This window comes from Schistocerca gregaria, chromosome 2, assembly GCF_023897955.1.
Source record: "Schistocerca gregaria isolate iqSchGreg1 chromosome 2, iqSchGreg1.2, whole genome shotgun sequence".
Classification (NCBI taxonomy): domain Eukaryota; kingdom Metazoa; phylum Arthropoda; class Insecta; order Orthoptera; family Acrididae; genus Schistocerca; species Schistocerca gregaria.
In genome coordinates, this window is record NC_064921.1 from 517,283,664 (window position 1) to 517,297,040 (window position 13,377).

Genomic DNA, 13,377 nt, shown 5'->3' on the forward strand with positions numbered 1-13,377 from the left:
TATTAAAAAGGAATTACCCAAAGGGGAAATTTTCCTTCCATTTGCAAAAAAATGTCACAGATGGCATCAGCAAATTACTTAAAAATACAGTACTGCTACAGTGCGTAAACCAACAAGGAAGGTGCGCGAATATTTGAACACCTCAAAGAGGCTACACATGCCGCTTATCACACCATGGGTGTAGAGTGTGAATGTTCAAAGTGGCCTGCATGGGATGTCACGCAATTGTTATGCAGGATACAGATAGTCGTGCTTTGGCTTAAGTAAGTTCGGCGGCCGCATGCCTGGTGCCTCACTGCAGACTGTTAACGAAGGTCCAAGCATACGGAATAGATTCCCATATATGTCAGTCGCTGGAAGACTTCTCAAGTAACTAAACCTGGAGCGTTGTCCTCGACGGCTAGTGTTTGAATGAGACAAGAGTATCGTCTGCAGTAGGCTAGGCAACTGTGATAAGACCGCTGTTATCACCTACATACATAAATGATCTGGCAGACTGAATGGGCAGCAATCTGCTTCTGCCTGCTGATGATGCTGTGGTGTATAGGAAGGTGTAGTCGTTGAGCGAGTGTAGGAGGATACATTAAAGAACTCAATTAGTCTTTCTCCTCTGTTGTTTCGGTATCGTCAGCTACGGTTGACCTATAACACCGTTACGCCATGGTTTAAAGCAGACGGGTGGAATCGGTCGCTTCCGTCGGTCCACATTGTCACCGACCCAATAGTTTTGCCTTTATGCGCTAGGAAAGCTCATGTCGCATCGTCATAAGGCGGTCCGCGAGCATAAGTTAGTATGTGGATCAGGCCCTCGTGTTACGAAAGTTTGTCTATGTCTGCCCTAGACTCTTGCCGGTTCACGAAACTTCCCGCTCTTAGCGGAAGCGTGCGGACCAAGCAGTGGGCCGTAAGCAGCCACAGTTTGAGCGGCCTTCTGAGCACCGCGCTCCCAGCTGCGCCTCTCGTCAGGAGGCAGGTGCAGCCCGCCCGCCTCCGCCGCCCCCGCTACCTACATACTGTACACCACGGCAGCCAGTGTGTCAGCGGCGCATCCTCCACAGTGCGCGCGCGCGACCGCCCTACATAGCCGAGTCCGCTACGTCGCGCAGCTGCTCTCCGACGGACACTCTGTGGCAGTGGCCAAACAGCATTTTACCTAGGTCTCTCCGGAGTGATGCGTCTCTGTGACCGTTTATCTCCAGTGTACATAGACTCTGAGCTGCTACCACACGCAAAGGCAGAGTTCGATCCCTACTTCCAGCCCCTCATTGGATACACACTTTAACTCATTCATTCCTTTATCGTGTTGTGGTGATCGTTAACGCAGGTTATATAAGTTTGTCTTGGCACAAAAAGTATCAGTTTGTGCCTTACTCATCGTATGAATAATGACTTTCAAATAAGTCTGTGGATTCTGGGCATTTGAAGACAGATCCCTTCTCTTTGTCAGTAAAATCCAGAGGGCATATCCATCCAGACTGATGCCGTTTTCCAAGACTCCCGGAAGGTGTTCCGTACAGAGTTTGAACGAACAACAACGTCACCGATTATTGGACTAAATTTGTGGCTCGATACTGGACTTCCTAGCAGATATATCTCGTTGATCTTAGCGGGACCAAATCGGCGGATGTAAAAGTACGTTTTGGAGTACCTTAACATTTTTATTTCTTCTCCCTGAACTTTCATTCCCTTTTGAATTGTTTTCCTTGGATCCCATTACTGCTTCCTCAATGTATTGATTGATTAACACAGGGCAAAATCTGCAACCCTATCTTCGGAACTGCTGCTTCCTTTTCATGTCCATCGATTCTTAAAAGTGTATTCTGGTTTCTGTATAGGTTGCAAATAACCTTTCACTCCCTGTATTGTATTCCTGCTACCATCAAAATGTCAGAATTCTAGTCAATATTGTCCAACCTGTCCCTGTATCTGCAAATACTGTTATCCTTTCCTCCTCTTATCTTCTTAAGATATATTTTGATGGGCCATAAAAACGGCATATTGCCGATGGTACATCTCGAAAATGTTGTCGCGCAACACTGCTGCTACACAACTCCACGTCTACAAGAAGATAGCAGCCACTGTTACACGGCAACACATTTCCAGGCCAGAAATGTTTTTACGGGGCCACACAATTGCCACAAAACGGACGGACGCAATTGATGGAAGTGAGTACGGCTCTATTGTTTATATATCCCCCAAGTAGTAAAGTTTTTGGAAAGAAGAACAAGAGAAATCGGGCCTTGTAGATGCGTTCTTTTGTGAAATATGCGAAATGATTCTGAAATACACTCCTGGAAATTGAAATAAGAACACCGTGAATTCATTGTCCCAGGAAGGGAAAACTTAATTGACACATTCCTGGGGTCAGATACATCACATGATCACACTGACAGAACCACAGGCACATAGACACAGGCAACAGAGCATGCACAATGTCGGAACTAGTACAGTGTATATCCACCTTTCGCAGCAATGCAGGCTCCTATTCTCCCATGGAGACGATCGTAGAGATGCTGGATGTAGTCCTGTGGAACGGCTTGCCATGCCATTTCCACCTGGCGCCTCAGTTGGACCAGCGTTCGTGCTGGACGTGCAGACCGCGTGAGACGACGCTTCATCCAGTCCCAAACATGCTCAATGGCGGACAGATCCGGAGATCTTGCTGGCCAGGGTAGTTGACTTACACCTTCTAGAGCACGTTGGGTGGCACGGGATACATGCGGACGTGCATTGTCCTGTTGGAACAGCAAGTTCCCTTGCCGGTCTAGGAATGGTAGAACGATGGGTTCGATGACGGTTTTGATGTACCGTGCTCTATTCAGTGTCCCCTCGACGATCACCAGAGGTGTACGGCCAGTGTAGGAGATCGCTCCCCACACCATGATGCCGGGTGTTGGCCCTGTGTGCCTCGGTCGTATGCAGTCCTGATTGTGGCGCTCACCTGCACGGCGCTAAACACGCATACGACCATCATTGGCACCAAGGCAGAAGCGACTCTCATCGCTGAAGACGACACGTGTCCATTCGTCCCTCCATTCACGTCTGTCGCGACACCACTGGAGGCGGGCTGCACGATGTTGGGGCGTGAGCGGAAGACGGCCTAACGGTGTGCGGGACCGTAGCCCAGCTTCATGGAGACGGTTGCGAATGGTCCTCGCCGATACCCCAGGAACGACAGTGTCCCTAATTTGCTGGGAAGTGGCGGTGCGGTCCCCTACGTCACTGCGTAGGATCCTACGGTCTTGGCGTGCATCCGTGCGTCGCTGCGGTCCGGTCCCAGGTCGACGGACACGTGCACCTTCCGCCGACCACTGGCGACAACATCGATGTACTGTGGAGACCTCACGCCCCACGTGTTGAGCAATTCGGCGGTACGTCCACCCGGCCTCCCGCATGCCCACTATACGCCCTCGCTCAAAGTTCGTCAACTGCACATACGGTTCACGTCCACGCTGTCGCGGCATGCTACCAGTGTTAAAGACTGCGATGGAGCTCCGTATGCCACGGCAAACTGGCTGACACTGACGGCGGCGGTACACAAATGCTGCGCAGCTAGCGCCATTCGACGGCCAACACCGCGGTTCCTGGTGTGTCCGCTGTGCCGTGCGTGTGATCATTGCTTGTACAGCCTTCTCGCAGTGTCCGGAGCAAGTATGGTGGGTCTGACACACCGGTGTCAATGTGTTCTATTTTCCATTTCCAGGAGTGTAGAAAATCTAAGAAGAGAAACTTTGAACATAGCTGCTACGGTTCAGTGACCGTGTCAGAATTATATTAGAAGAAATAAGCTCTCTGTCACAAATATTAGTCAAAACTGACCAGGTTTCGACGCTAGTATGAGCGTCGTCTTCAGAATTAAAATAACTGTTCTAAAACATAATAGGTATATAAGACATTAATAAACTAAAATGTGTACTGACTGGAAAGAGATGCAGTACTTACAAGTCACATTCTAAAAAAATCTAAGCCGGAAAGGCGACGGCATGAAAAGTTGTAAATAAGATAAGATGGCGAGCCGCTAAGGGCTGCTCGCACCTGAGTGAACACGAGTTGCAACAAATCACTTTAGTTTATTAACGTCTTATACACCTATTATGTTTTAGAACAGTTAGTTTAATTCTGATGACGACGCCCATAGTAGCGTCGAAATCAGGTCAGTTTTTACTTAATATTTGTGACCGAGGGCTTATTTGTTCTAATATATCTAAGAAGGGAATTAATGCTGGATACGTACCTGTTCCAGGATTTCACTGGGATGTCGAGAAACGGTTTCCAGTATCTCGTCCGAAAATTGCCAAAACCAATACAGATATGAGGTACTGTATACCAGTTACATGACTTGCGATCACATTTCGATTTTTACCAACTGGTGATTCGTGTAGAAGCCTGATACATTTATTTAAAACACATTGTTCTTCAGTAAGCATCCTGGCATCAGAAGTATGCAGTGCTTTGGTCGAATCAGTGACGGATTTGATTAAGGTGACATTGAAATAAGAGTACAATTTGTATTTATCTTTTAACTTTTGGATAAGAGCACACTACACGCACGTGAAGATGACAACAAAACTGAAACGTTAATTATTCATCACTGCTGAAGATCATCTGCAATTACGACGGCAGCATTAATAATATCTGCATATGCCTGTCCGTCGTTGCCCAGATTCTTGTGTAGTCGTGCTAGAACCATATGAAGTAGCACTTCCACTGCAAAGCAATGTAAGATCCTCATCGTATAGAAAATTACCAATTATTAATTCCACTTCTGCTCTAATGGAATCATTGTAATGAAGCATTTCATTGGCAACCTTTTCGCCGAAAGCTGAAAACTAGTTGCTTCGCTTCTGAGCCCCATTATGTACTATTTCGACAGAATTCTGAATTGCTTGCTATTTTTCGTTCCCATGACCACCTTTAATGTTTCTTAGGTTCCACTACTTTCATCCTGTGTCATCATTTCAGTGTCAGTCTCTAACTGGGCCTGAAAACAGAACACAAATCATTAATATTTGCTAGGCATAAAACAAAATGCAATAGATTAGGCATTATCTGAAGTACATAATTTACTTTTGAATGTTGCATGATGCTTTTGTATTTGTTGTATTTATTCATTTTTTAGATTCCAATATGAGGTGAAGAATGTAAAACAACTGGCAAAGATTTTCCACTTAGATGGAATTTTCCTACCTCTGTAGATTCCATAGATGGGACGCGTATAGCTGCTGCGTGCCAACCTAATAGTGGTAGTAAATATTTTAACTGTAAATAACATAGGCCAACGATGGAAAAACTTTTTTGCTGAAAACACATTATTCTAATGTTTTTTAGTGTGGGAAATCCAAATATTTTATAATTATTTTAGGTATTCTATTAACCTTTGTAATAATGATTTACCTTGTAAATTTATTAAAAGGAACTTGGCAAAACTGAATTCCACCTGTTTATCAAAAACAAGTCCTATTGAAAATATTTTGAAGTCTGGCCTGCTCACTGAGTGAAATTTTAAAGAGCCGCGGTATTTTTACTGTGTAAAGGTAACATAATCATTAGTCTCTTAATTAGTGGCTGGAATGAATGGCCTGATGAGGAGAAATCATCTGTCTCTTAATAAACTTATGAATTTAACTTTTGAGTCAAAAGGCTTAAAGTCTTCTCTGGGACGATAAGACCCTATAGAGCTTAACGTTTTACTTTTATATAGTTTTTTGTTTGTCTTTCTATATTTAATGCTAATGTTTTGTTGGGGTGACATGAAGAATAGATAATCTCTTCATTATCATATCATTGATTTATGTTTGTTGTTTTGATCCATAATTTATGATCATAAGATTAAGTTACCTCAGGGATAACAGCGTAATTGTTTTTGAGACATCATATCGACAAAGCAGATTGCTACCTCGGTGTTGGATTAAGAACAATTTTGGGTGCAGGAGCCCAGTAATTACGTCTGTTCGATCTTTAAATTCTTACATGATCTCAGTTCAGACCGGCGTGAGCCAGATCGGTTTCTATCCTAAAAATATTAACCCAAATTAGTACGAAAGGACCATATGGTTAAAATATTTTTATTATATTGATTAATTTACTATTTTGACAGATTAATGTGTTGAATTTAGAATTCATTTGTGTAGAGATTTTCTACAAATAGTATTGATACTTTATGATTTATTTATGTTTATTTTAAACTTTATTTTGTTAGTTATTCGTGTTTTAATTAGTGTTGGTTTTTTAACTTTGTTGGAGTGAAAGGTTTTAGGTTATATTCCTATTCGTAAAGGCCCAAATAAATTAAGATTTGTAGGGATTCCACAGCCTTTTAGTGATGCTATTAAGTTGATTTGTAAGGAGCAGCCTGTTCCTATTATATCTAATTACTTGCTTTATTATTTTTCTCCTGTTTTTAATTTAATAATTTCTTTGGCTGTTTGAGTAATTTTTCCGTACTTAATTTATATATGCTCTTTCTCTTAGGGCTTTTTGTTTTTTATGCTGTAATAGATTAGGTGTTTATACTGTTATAATTGCTGGTTGGTCTCTTAATTCAAAATATTCTTTTAGGTTCCCATCGTTCTGTTGCTCAAACAATTTCTTATGAAGTTAGATTGGCTTTGATTTTATTATCTTATTTTGATTGGTTCCTCGCTGTCTGTTAGAATCGCCAAGTCATCTGCAAACGCTAAGTATGGAATGTTCAATTTTCCTTGGCCGCTTCCTAATTCGACTGTCTTCCAACAGTTTTGTTTTCTTAGTTCCATTTCCCATTCTTTCATTACTTTGTCTAAAACTATGTTGAATAATAGTGGCGAGATTCTATCTCCTTATCTTATTTCTATTTGAACTAAGAACAGTTCCGAAATTTCATCTATGAATTTAGTTTTTGATTTGGTTTCTAACTGTTTTGGTGTCTAGTCCGCGTTCTTCTAGAATACTGCTTTCTAGAATATTATGCTTTAGAGTATTGCGTTGTTCATCTATAGAATCGTATGCTTTTTTAAACTCAACAAATGGTTTCAACCTGATTGTTTTAATTTTGAAAATAGTTTTAAGATCGAAGATCTGTTCTGGGTACGATCTATTAGGTCGGTAGCCTGCATGGTTATCTGAAATTGTTTGTTCTAGTTGTTCTTGTGGTCTCTTTTGAAGACACACGGATAAAATTTTGTAAGTCACCGGCAAAAGTGAAATGCCTTTGTAATTGTTTACAAGTGATCTGTCTCCCTTTTTGTGCAATGGACGAATTAGTGCGCGTTTATAATCCTCTGGGATTTTTTCTGTGTGCTAAATCTATTCGATGATTTGACTGATCTCTTTTAAGGAATTTGGACCGAGGTTCTTCAGTAGTTCAGCTACAATTCCATGTTCTCCCGGTAACTTATTATTTTTGAGCTTTTAGTGTGACAACAAATTTCTGCTTGAGTTGGCGGTAGTGAAGTTTCATTCATGTGTTCTGCTTGTAATGTGGGGAATCTCGTACTTGGTTGTGTACAATTTAGAAGTTGTGAGAATTATTTTACTAATTCTTGACTATTTTCTTTGTTAGTTAGTGCAATTCACCATTTTGTGTCCTGACACAGAGGTTTCTGAAGTGTATCATTTGATTTGATTTGCAAACGTTTTGTAAAAGTCGTGTGTTTTGCGCTTCCTAAAGTCTTCTTCAATTGAGTTTAGTTGTTCTTTAAGATATTTTATTTTAGTTTGTCTAAATATTTTAGCTGTTTGTTTTCTGATTTAAAAAAATTTCTCTTGTGTAGTTTCTGATTTGCCACAGTTATAGTTTAAGAAGGCTCGTTGTCTCTTTTCTGTGGCATTATCACAAATTGAATTTCACCATCGGTGCATCGATTTTTTTCTTTAGTGGGATCAGTTCTCTTGCTTTCTGTATACCTTTTGTTTGGAAATCTTTCCAGCTGTCTGTAGTTCGTTTTTTCCCAGTATTCTGTAATTTTCGATTCTTGGTTTTTTTTTTCAAATCAAATTTGGGAATTAGTGGTGTTTTCGTTCGGCATTTCCTTTATGGTGTGAATTTAATTTTGACTCTGGTAAGGTAGTGGTGAGAATTTATATTTGCCCTTCTGCGGACTTGAACGTCATATATATTATAATCGCAGGAGATGGGAACACGGTCTGTTTGAAATTCACCTAACTGAAAGATAGGGGATCTCCACGTTTTTTGCTTCCTAGGGTTCTTTCGAAATGGTATTGACATGATGTTTAGGTTGTTTTGTTGGCACGAACTGATTAGGGTGACGCCATTCTCGTTCGTGAATTTATGTGGAGAGTTATTGTCAACTGTTTTTTCTTTTTTATATATTTCGTCTCTTTGCCAAATTGTACGTTGAAATCACTGAGAAGAATTTTACATCCTCCTTCGGTATTCTGGACATTCCAATTTCAAGTGTTTCCCAAAATTTTCCTGTCTTCTCAGGTTCTTTTTTTGTTGCAAATGTTAGTAGGTGCGTGAACATTAATAACTGTATATGTTTTACTGGTGTGCTTAATTCGCTTGGTCATTAGCCAGTTGCTGTCTCATTTACAACTGTAACAGAAGCAAGGATGTCCTTATCCACGATAAAGGCCATACCAAATAATGCAGCTCCTTTGCATATTTTCTTGTCTGTTTTGCTTTTAAAGGTGCAGTAGTTGTTGTAGTATGTTGTTTCCGAATCGGTGAATCTAATCTGTTGGAGTGCGAGGACTTGAATTTTCTGTCTCTTGAGTTTTGTAGTAAGAGTGTACAACTTGCCAGTCTGAACAAGTGTTTGGTTGTTGTGCCAGTATACGTGTAAGATTTAGCTGGGACCTAATTACAAGCAGAATGATTTGTGCAAGTAATATTAAAATTACCCCAGGCGGTCAATCCACTTGCCCTGTGAGACGACAACCAAGCTATCGGATTCTGGGGAGCTTGGGCACGTACTATAGAGAAAATTTCGTTATCTATTATCGTTCCTGTTGTTGCACATTCATTAGCCAGTAGTGTGCTTGTGGGAGAGAGATCCAGCGAAGTCTGCGAGGCGCTGGAACCCGTGCCGCAGTACACACCCAGAATCCAGTGAGTGACGGTGCCCGGAGGCACAGCGGGAAGCCGAGCTGCCGGCAATATTGCCCGACACAATTGGCGCCGAGGCGGCGTCTGACAAAGGGGACGCACCGCTGCGCGGAAAGGCTCGCAAACACGGCTGCCCTCCTCAGCTCTCCGCCTCGCACCTTAACCCTCTGCCGGCAGCTGCGGGGGCGGCAACACGGCCGCCTGCGCCCTGCCGCGGCGCCCCGAGCAAAAGGCGGGAAGCATGGAGGAGAGGGGGGTGGGGGTGGCAGGGGGGCAATCGCAGACCGCCCTGAAAGCGGGCTGATAAATGAGTTTCCCCAACTGTGTTGCAGGCCAGCTGCGCAGGGCCGCGCACCCTGCTCCTTCATTTGTCCGCTCCGGCGTGCAAAGTGCTCGTTCCGCCGACGCAGCTGACTTCGCCTACTACTACGTGTTTGACTCTTCGTCTGCCGAGGCTACAGCTGGGCAGATTCGTTCATCTTTGGGAACTATTTCACTGATAGTACGACATTTTAAGACCTGTTCCCTTTTACACATTCACCGTTTCTTTTTTTTCTAATCATGCAATACTTATTGATTGTTTAAAGCCACATTTATTTTCATATGACTAATAATTAAAAATAGAAAGACGTTGTTTTTGAAAAATTTAACTCTATATTTGTTAATTAACATTTTCATTCGCTAATACGTATGGAATATAAATAAGAAAAAAAGCACTTTCATCGACAGTTTCGAACCAACGGCCTCACGTTTGCAAAACTACTGCCTCACACAAAGACCTACTCGCAACTATGTTAACACTTTTCAATTGTTCAAAGCCGATTTATGGATTATTTTGAGAATTGGGTCGTATTGCTTTAGAAAACTGATGTCTGCGCACTCAGCTTCAGCTCCTACAAGTAGAAGAAAGTGGAAGAGAGCTATCCGTAAGGTCGGTCCCCCTGTTAGGTAAATAACGTGTGTATGTCAAACTCCAGTGGGATCAGAAGTTATGGAAATTCGAATTAAAACGTTAGTAACGTGAGCCAAAGAAACAGATTACAATGGGCTCTGTGCGATTGGTCCCGGCGGAGGTTTGAGTCCTCCCTCTGGCATGGGTGTGTGTGTTTGTCCTTAGAATAATTTAGGCTACGTAGTGTGTAAGCTTAGGGACTGATGACCTTACCAGTTAAGTCCCATAAGATTTCACACACATTTGAACATTCGAACAATGGGCTCCAAGTAATCCGACCGCCTTCGACCCGTTCAGAAGACTACCAGCTATGCCTCATAAATGAAAATGCTGTAGGAAACGGATTTGATAGATTCAGTCCATTTTAAAATTTTACTTTTTGCCAGTTCGTACAAGACATTTCTTGCCTCTGATAAAAAAAATTCTAAATGTCGGGAGTTAGTATGCTAATTTAAATATATTATTATACGGGGTCGTCCATTGATCGTGACCGGGCCAAATATCTCACGAAATAAGCGTGAAACGAGAAAACTACAAAGAACGAAACTTATCTAGCTTGAAGGGGGAAACCAGATGGCGCTATGGTTGGCCCGCTAGATGACGCTGCCATAGGTTAAACGGATATCAGCTGCGTTTCTTAAAAAATAGGAACCCCCATCTTTTATTACATATTCGTATAGTTCATAAAGAAATATGAATGTTTTAGTTGGACCACTTTTTTCGCTTTGTGATAGTTGGTACTGTAATAGTCACAAACATGTGGCTCACAATTTTAGACGAACAGTTGGTAACAGGTAGGTTTTTTAAATTAAAATACAGAACGTAGGTACGTTTGAACATTTTATTTCGGTTGTTCCAATGGGTTACATGTATCTTTGAGAACTTATCATTTCTGAGAACGTATGTTGTTACAGCGTGATTACCTGTAAATAACCATTAATGCAATAAATGCTCAAAATAATGTCCGTCAACCTGAATGGATTTGGTAATACGTGTAACGACATTCCTCTCAACAGCGAATAGTTCGCCTTCCGTAATGTTCGCACATGCATTGACAATGCACTGACGCATGTTGTCAGACGTTGTCGGTGGATCATGATAGCAAATATCCTTCAACTTTCCCCACAGAAAGAAATCCGGTGACGTCACATCCGGTGAACGTGCGCGCCGTGGTATGGTACTTCAACGACCAATCCACCTGTCAAGAAATATGCTATTCAATACCGCTTCAGCCGCACGCGAGCCATGTGCCGGACATCCATCATGTTGGAAGTACATCGCCATTCTGTCATGCAGTGAAACATCTTGTAGTAACATCGGTAGAACATGACGTAGGGAATTAGCATACATTCCACCAATTAGATTGCCATCGATAAAATAGGGCCAGTTATCCTTCCTCCCATAATGCCGCACCATACATTAGCCCGCCAAGGTTGCTGATGTTTCACGTGTCGCAGCCATCGTGGATTTTCCGTTGCCCAATAGTGCATATTATGCCGGTTTACGTTACCGCCGTTGGTGAATGACGCTTCGTCGCTAAATAGAACGCGCATAAAAATTCTGTCATCGTCCCGTAATTTCTCTTGTGCCCAGTTGCAGAACTGTTCACGACGTTCAAAGTTGTCGCCATGCAAGTCCATAGAAATATGGTACGGGTGCAATCGATGCTGATGTAGTATTCTCAACACCGACGTTTTTGAGATACCCGATTCTCACGCAATTTGTCTGTTACTGATGTGCGGATTAGCCGCGACAGCAGCTAAAACACCTACTTGGGCACCATCATTTGTTGCAGGTCGTGGCTGACGTTTCACATGTGGCTGACCACTTTCTGTTTCCTTAAGTAACGTAACTATCCGGCGAACGGTCCGGACACTTGAATGATGTCGTTCAGGATACCGAGCAGCACACATAGCACACGCCCGTTGGGCGTTTTGATCACAATAGCCATACATCAACACGATATCGACCATTTCCATGGTCCATTTTAGCACGGGTAATGTATCACGAAGCAAATACCGTCCGCACTGGCGGAATGTTACGTGATACCACGTACTTACACGTTTGTGACTATTACAGCACCATTTATCACGAATCAAAAAAGTGGTCCAACTAAAACATTCATATTTCTTTGCATGCTACAGGAATATGTAATAAAAATGGGGGTTCCTATTTAAAAAAACGCAGTTGTTATCCGTTTGACCTATGGCATGCGCCATCTAGTCGGCCAACCATAGCGCCATCTGGTTTCTCCCTTCAAGCTAGGCGAGTTTCGTTCTTTGTAGTTTTTTTCGTTTGATGCTTATTTCGTGAGATATTTGGCCCGGTCACTATCAACGGACCACCCTGTGCGTCTATTATCTAAGGTTAGTCCACGATGTATTTAACATGTCACGCAAACATGAACAGATATATAAATGGGCATGTTATTGTATATCGTGCATTTCAATAAGAATTAACAAGCCTCTGTGAGTGCTACGTATGAGAACATGCCTGTCCACGAGGAGCTTTTGAAGTGCCAATCGTTTTACTATCGGCAGACCTTAGTACAAAGTGCTGTGTTTTATCCACCGTAATGATAACACTGCTTAAGGTACTAACTCACAATTGAACACGTTCTATAAAAAAATCACATTTTTTACGTATGTATATGGACAGTTTCCAGTTCCGTACCTGTAATGTCAAACAAAACGAAGAAGTCAACATATATCAAACAAAAAACATTTTTCTAATTTTTTTTAAAAATCGTACACTATGTGATCAAAAGTATCCGGGCACCCCCAAAAACATACGTTTTTCATATTAGGTGCATTGTGTTACCACCTTCTGCCAGGAACTCCATATCAGCGACCTCAGTAGCCATTAGACATCGTGAGAGAGCACAATGGGGCGCCCCGCGGAACTCAACGGACTTCGAACGTTGTCAGGTGATTGGCTCTCACTTGTGTCAAACTTCTGTACTCGAGATTTCCACACTCCTAAACATCTCTAGGTCCACTGTTTCCGATGTGATAATGAAGTGGAAAAGTGAAGGGATATGTAAAGCACAAAAGCGTACAGGCCGACCTCGTCTGTTGACTGGGTCGTTATGTGTAACAGGCAGACATCTATCCAGACCATCACACCGGAATTCCAAACTGCATCAGAATCCACTGCAAGTACTATGACAGTTAGGTGGGAGGTGAGAAAACTTGGATTTCATGGTTGAGCGGCTTTTCATAAGCCACACATCACACCGGTAAATGCTAAACGACGCCTCGCTTGGTGTAAGGAGCGTAAACATTGGACGACTGAACAGTCGAAAAACCTTGTGTGTGGTGACGAATCACGATACATAATGTGGCGAACCGATGGCAGGGTGTGGGTATGGTGAATG

General features: G+C 42.4%; 1 long non-coding RNA gene across 1 annotated transcript in view; it reads right to left on the bottom strand.

Annotated features, from left to right (window-relative positions):
• Positions 1 to 4,494: 4,494 nt before the first annotated feature.
• Positions 4,495 to 13,377, bottom strand: part of LOC126336198 (uncharacterized) — a 65,492-nt gene continuing 56,609 nt past the window's right edge. Inside the window, exon 2 of the long non-coding RNA XR_007564910.1 lies at positions 4,495 to 4,981. This is a non-coding gene — a long non-coding RNA (uncharacterized LOC126336198). The remainder of the gene's footprint in view (positions 4,982 to 13,377) is intronic.